This window comes from Helianthus annuus, chromosome 11, assembly GCF_002127325.2.
Source record: "Helianthus annuus cultivar XRQ/B chromosome 11, HanXRQr2.0-SUNRISE, whole genome shotgun sequence".
Taxonomy (NCBI): domain Eukaryota; kingdom Viridiplantae; phylum Streptophyta; class Magnoliopsida; order Asterales; family Asteraceae; genus Helianthus; species Helianthus annuus.
The window spans coordinates 51,915,061-51,922,280 of NC_035443.2; the positions used below are offsets into that span (position 1 = coordinate 51,915,061).

General features: G+C 36.4%; 1 long non-coding RNA gene across 2 annotated transcripts; it reads right to left on the minus strand.

Moving 5' to 3' along the window:
• Positions 1–2,970: 2,970 nt before the first annotated feature.
• Positions 2,971–5,237, minus strand: LOC118483733. Of its 2 annotated transcripts, XR_004871290.1 has the most exons (6): positions 5,122–5,237; positions 4,530–4,731; positions 3,899–4,445; positions 3,539–3,595; positions 3,263–3,319; positions 2,971–3,175 (listed from the first exon to the last, which is right to left on the minus strand). It is a non-coding gene; the product is annotated as an uncharacterized LOC118483733 (long non-coding RNA). The 2 variants fall into 2 exon arrangements; XR_004871289.1 differs by having other exon boundaries at positions 3,539–4,445.
• Between the last annotated feature and the right edge of the window lie 1,983 nt (positions 5,238–7,220).

The window sequence follows — 7,220 nt, forward strand, 5'->3', positions numbered from 1 at the left end:
CATTAAGGGTTGTCCAATGGACCACCCGTCAATGACCGACACTTTTTACGCTTTTAGCCCTTTTTACTAACCACTAACCCAAAACCACATACCTTTAACCCAAGCCTAACCCTTCCCCAAAGTCTTCTTGATATTTACAAAGATTTATAGTTAAAAAGGAGGAGGATTGATTGCTTGGCAAGCTTATTTGTAGAAACAAGTTCCATGCCGGTCTCGAGTGTTTCACAAAAATACATCTTCGGCCGAGTGTTGAGTGATTTCCCATGAAGTATGCGAACTTGTATATAAATGGAATTTTAAAGAGGCATGTTATGCCCAAATAAGTAATTTCTCTCATGAAACGTTCTAAATAAATCATAACGAATAGGATTATAAATAGCATAAAAATAAAACCCAATAAAGAGCTTGGATTCCCGACACTCAAGACAAGCCCAAAACTTCTCTTCTACCCATTCCATTTGGGTGTGTAAGCCACAAATAAAGGATTTTTGCTTGAGGACAAGCAAAGATTCAAGTGTGGGGGTATTTGATGTGTGTAAAATGCAACATATAAATTACATCAAATAAGGCATAAAACTAACCATTTTTAGTACTAATGTTGGAAAAAGTGTGCTTTTGTCTTCCTTTTGTATTTTCAGGACCAAATGAGCTTAATTAAACAAAAGGAACAAATATGCAGCAAAATCTAACATAAATACAAAGAAAAGGAATAAACGTAGCATGCCCGACCCCTCGACAACATCTTCCCAAGCAAAAACAAGAGAACAGAAGGCTGACCACGGCCCCATGCCCAGCGGACACGGGGGCGTGCCCAGCTCAACACGGGCCGTGGTCAATGCTAAGATTCGCAAAATCTAGCAAATCTTGATAGTACAGATATGCTTCTGCACACGGGGCTGTGCCCAGCGAACACGGGGGCGTGTGGAGCTAATGCAGACAAATTGCAATTAATGAAGGAAGAGAAAGAGAGTGGACACGGAGACACGGGGCCATGTCCGGGCTTCTGTGCAGGCTATAAATAGAGGTGTTTGGTTCACTTCAAAGGCATCCCTTGGCAAACCACCTCTCACCCACTTCACCACCACTCCACCACCACCACTACAACACCCACATCCACCACCATCATCCATCATCCACCTTAGAGTGTGTGTAGTAGTCTCGGGATCCAAGATTGATATTAAGAGTTCTTGACAATCAAAGGCCATGTTTGCCTAAGTCTCTTACATCACTTGGTGAAGACAAGCATTTAATGTATTACTTTTGATTTTTAATCTTTTCACACTTTCTATTTGGTTTTGTATTAATAACTTTAATAACTAGTTTCTTATGTTGAAGGTGAAACTTCCTTATCATTTGTCCGTGGTGTCTTGGCGTTATTTTACTGTCTATATAAAATAAAAGATTTTCACCATTCATATCTCTACGGTCTATATAGAGATATGTTGGCTACCTGGTCGGGGGTTGAGGGAATGGTTTGGTAAGGTTCTTGCCTTATTCAGTGTATAGATCCTGCAAGGACCTGAGTCAAGCTTACTAGGACCTCCTTCAATACCCACTGGCATTGGATGGCGGGGGTGCGAATGGCTTGATCCCCTCATATGTAAACTACTATTAATACATTAACCCGGCTACTTGGGATTGTATCCCTGCTGACTCAAACCACTTAGCCGAGGGTAACGTCACCTTCAAAAGAGGGGCCTACCACATTACGGATTAATAACTTAATTAATTATCTTTCAATATTCCGACCCTTTAGGATTGTATCCTTGCTGACTCAAACTACTGGGTTGAGGGTAACGTCACCTTCAAAAGAGAGGCCTACTACTATAACTAAGATAATCTCTTAAAAAGTGCAAAAGTGCGGAAATCATCAAAGGTTATATTAAAGGCGAATCGAATCCAAGTGATTCATCTTGTCTATCTGTTTTATTTTTATTTTTCAGCATTTTTGTTTTTATTTTTCATGTTTAAAACCTTTTCTCAAAATTTTGATTTGATTAGACATTGAGGATAAACCGGTATTAAAAGCTCTTGTGTCCTTGGACGACCTCGGTATCTTACCAACGCTATACTACGCTCACGATGGGTGCACTTGCCCATATGTGTGTTTAGTGTTAGTAGAATATCGTGTTTTGTAAATTTAAAACTTGACTAAGTGTTAAAAATGGCTTAAAATATACTTAAAAACATATCACACTCGACACGCATCAATATTTCATTGTCGATAACCTACTAGCTTCACTTTGCTACATGTTACATGCTGGTTATGCGTAAACGATTTTCGCTATCTATTATACTACTAAACTTGTATGCTCACCTTTACACTATTTGTATTGACTTTTATTTTAACGTATGTGACATGTGTTTAGAATGCTTTTGCTTGCTAGCTTTTGTGGAATCAAGCTAGGAGAGATTCTAGAAACAAACAAACAAACAATTTATATTTGAGTTATCGGAACAATGAATTGTCTTGAGATATCTATGTCTGTAATAACTGTTTTATTTAGATAAGTTATGGTATGAGACATAATGTTAATTATCTGGTAATTTAGTTGTTATGAATTTCTCCTGGACAATTTGTTTCGCTCAGTTCTCACCTCGATGTTTCCGCTATCGGTTGGGATGTGACAGTTAACTTTCCATATTTTGGTTTGTATGAACGATCATCAATTACTTTGATTGGCATTTATCTTTTCATTTCTTGGCTGATTTATTTAGGCATCAGATCTTTGCAAACCCACATGGGATCGTGTAGCAAAATGAGTAATACGGGGCCGTATATGTATTTTTTTTGTTTTTTACTAGAGGGTAGGCCCGTGCGATGCACGGCATGACCAACAGTTAGTGTCCTTCATTTTGTTGTGCGTTTGGGGAAAATGTTTATGTATGAATAAAAGATAATTAGCCTAAAGACAATGTAAGAGAAGCCATACAAAACGTGATAAGAACTTGTACCATAAGCCGACCACACAAAATTTAAGGCGTGCATAGCACAGGAAACTTTGTTTGCGGAATCTGTTTAAGAACAAACATGTATGCCAAGTCTAAAAACATACATTACAGGAAAAAAACTTAAAGGAGTTCATAAAGCTTCCGGTTTTATTCAATAATTCACGAAATCTTTTGCCGCTAATGCATGGCCATGTAGTCGACGTTCCCCTTAGTAGTTTCTTGTCTACAACAGGTTTAAGGAAGTAAACATAAGCAACGGGTATGAGCTAGTCAAATCAAATATCTATATGCTTATAGGCAAAATATATACCTTTCACCTGGAGCGCTACCCACAGAACCATCTGAATAAGAACCTTCATAAGTAGGGCTGGGAAATAAAAAAAAGGAAATGTTAGGCAGAACTTTAACTTGGATGATGTATATATTAGTAGCTTATATGCCATTATTTTGTACTAAAATTTTGATAGAATGTAACTGCGATCAAGTAGTGAAATAGCGACAAATATTCAATTTTGAACATTTACTTAAACACAACACAAATGGATATGATGTGTAAAACATATATGCTTATAGGCTAAATACATACCTTTCACCTGGAGCGCTACCCACAGAACCATCTGAATCAGAACCTTCATAAGTAGGGCTGTGAAAGAAAGAAAGGAAATGTTAGGCAGAACTTTAACCTGGATGATGTATATATTAGTAGTTCATATTCCATTATTTTGTACTAAAAAGTTGATAGAATGTAACTCCGTTCAAGTAAATTCCCATTTATGAACTGCAGTTCAAGCTCGTTGAAGTTCAATTCATTCCATTTAGCTATTTGGCATGTATAAATAGGGGAAAAAAGCATAAACTAATGATTTAACTTAAATATCCAAACGAACAAAGAAGCATAAACAAATTCACTACAAATTTCATCATAATCGACATAAAGAAAGGTAACCTGCCGACTTGCCGCGGGTAAGTTCCATTACAATGCATTTCAACACTAAAGCGATGGGTTCGTATGCGTTCTCAAATCGAAAAAGCACATATCAAAACCAATGGTGTCGATCGTTTCTATTTTGCAGTTCGGCCACCAATAGGCTGATCACTTCAAAGGATCATGCTTCAGTCCAAATTAATGTTGGTCATTCGGACGAAAATGGTCTATATACTGGTCAATTTTCCACCTTTGCACTCTGCAGTTTCGTGAGAGCCCAGGTTTGTCTTTTCTTTCAATTTTACAATAAAAATATTATTTTATAATGTTGGAACAGTATATTATTACAATGCTAGTTATAAAACTTTATGGGTTATCTTTTTCATTTTTACTTTATGGGTTATCTTGCTTGGGGAAACATAACTGGGTTTTCACAGCCAACACACCACAGCTCCCCGTGATCACGCGATACACATTTCATGCATTTTCCTCCTCCACACATAAGTCTGAACCACTCTTCGCTATTACGTACGCCTTTAATCACCACACGACAATTGAACTCAGCATTCTGCATGGATTAGAAGAAACATATTTAATGTATGGTAATAATAATGCCGGGGGAAACAATCAAAATTATAGAAAGTGTTGATACCGTGTGTTTCTTATTTTCTCGACCATGGTGTAATATTTCTTCAAGAGTCGCCAAACTTTCTGAACAGTTAGCAACAGTAGTGGTTTTCTTCATGTTGGCAGGTGTCTTCCGATATTCAGTCACAGGTTGCATAATGAAAGGGAGGATGCTTGAATGTGGCTGTGTATTTATAGAGACACGATAAGTAGGCTCTTGGGATGACCTGTGGCAGTTTTCATTTTAATGAAAGTTTAAATGCAAAAATGTTATAGGATCTGCGTGTAAAGTTGCTCACACATCTAATTGCATTAATGATAACAAATAATAATAATAGTAATAATAATAATAATAATAATAATAATAATAATAATAATAAATGATGATAACATATATTTTGATGTTATGGAATCTGAATATGAAAAGTCTATATATATATATAAATCTATATTATTAAATAAAATGGATGAGTTAATTGGTTAAAATATTATTTGAAAATCGTTTGGTAATTCCTGAAAAAATGAAAAAAAAACAATTTTAGCAAAATAAACAAAAACCATTTCATATATTTTTTTAAAATGTATGATAATATGAACTATGAAGGCTGAATAAGTACCAGATACGCTGCGTCTTCTCCGGTATTGATGGTTGCGTATAATACGACAGAACTTCGGTCAGCATATCTTCGGAGCTAATATTGGATGTCCATGTCGATTTCGAAACCGAAGAATGATTACCTGACCACAATAATTCCTAGAATTAACATCAGCTCCATTATCAAGCAGCAATGCAACAATCTAAAACCACAAAACACCAAAAAAAAAACAGCATAACCACAATAACTCCTAGAATTAACATCAGCTCCATTATCAAGCAATAATGTCCAAGTAATACCGGGTTTCCAATCGCGTCTGTTACATAGAAAATGTTTAGAGCCATACCCATCTGAAGTTGAAAGCTGAAATTTCACAGGTTTTCTATCCCAACCATGAACATGGTCGGAGTTGCAGACACGCCGCCCAAACCGCCTGCCTGACCGCCCAAGTTGTAGGCGGAAGTAGAGGGTGTAGGTCCCACAAGGAAAAGGAAACTCGACCTCACCATCGACTTCAAACCACCAAATTTGTTGGAGATAAGCAACTGAACGGAATCTGCATAAAAAACTACCAAATAAGCCTTATATATTAGTAGCATATCTCTCATCTATTTTACATATATATACCTATTTATCAAGTAAACAGTTCATAACTTCTTCATCGATTAAGTAACTTTTACATATTAACCTTCAACGCACCGTAGCTTTGACCAAACTTTGACCCAAAACTACATAGGGGCACGCCTTTTTGCCCCTGATCGACACTTTTTAAACCAAAAGGCGGGGTTGAAAGTAGAATTGCTAGAACAAATCTAAACCATTCATTTCTTTTAAAGTGAAATAAAAGTTGGTATATTTATAAAAAGATTAAATGATTTCCTGCCTGACCAAGTGCTTGTGATATAGCCGAGATAAGAAAGCCAGTTCTGAATCAAATGCGCTTTCTTTCTCTTGAAACTTTTTGGCTTTCTGACTCGTTTCGCCTTTTTTAATCGCAACTTCGCGGCCGTCTAACAACTTGCCTTTGTACACCACACCGAAACTCCCTGCACCTATTTTATTCTCTTGGGAGAAATTATCAGTCGCTAATGCTAAGACATCGAAAGTAAACTCCTCTTCTCGATCAGCATGCTTTGAAGACGTCCCACTTCTTTGCCTTCTAAATGCTCTCGATGCTTGTCGCCTGATCGTAGAAGATCTTGAAACAGGGCTGTTGTTTGACAATTGAGTAGCAGCCCCAGGACCACTGATTGTAGGTTGAACAGAATTGTGAATCTTTTTGTTCCCACAACAAACACCAGTCCACAAACAATAAATTATAGTACAAATACCCGCCAAAGCCCCAACTGATCCAACAATCTCAAACGCCAATAACCCTCTTCTCAAAGCCCTCGTGAAGATGTTTAGAATATAGATGTAGACTTTCACCTGGATTCCTCTGTAGAAATCCAACTCCAGTATCTACAATCGTCAATCCCAGTTATCGCTAATCCTGGAAGATATCAAAACACAAGCTTTTCCTGTGCCTTTATCCAACCAAACTTTCTGCAAAACAAAAAAAAACAAAAACAAAATCATATCGATAAACTTTATTTAAAAAAAAACAAAAGAACCCATTTCAAGAAACATCAAGATCACACCATCTGCTTTAGTAAATTACTACCTAACTCAATTCAGTATCTAACCAAATTATCATGTCATCATTGTGGGATGTTTTGGATGTGAGCATGCATCATGCATTTAAACTAATTATTGCAATTTCAAACAAATTATAATCCGCTTTACAACTCTGTTTCTAACAAACCCTAATCACCAACCAAAATACATATTTAATTACACATAAACACATACAAAAGTGAAGTCTTTATGCAACAAAAATTGTTTCTAAATAAAACCAAAAAGATAAAAAAAGCAAAAGAACCCATTTCAAGAAACATCAAGATCACACCATCTGCTTTAGTAAATTACTACCTAACTCAATTCAGTATCAAACCAAATTATCATGTCATCATTGTGAGATGTTTTGGATGTGAGCATGCATCATGCATTTAAACTAATTATTGCAATTTCAAACAAATTATAATCCGCTTTATAACTCTGTTTCTAACAAACCCTAATCA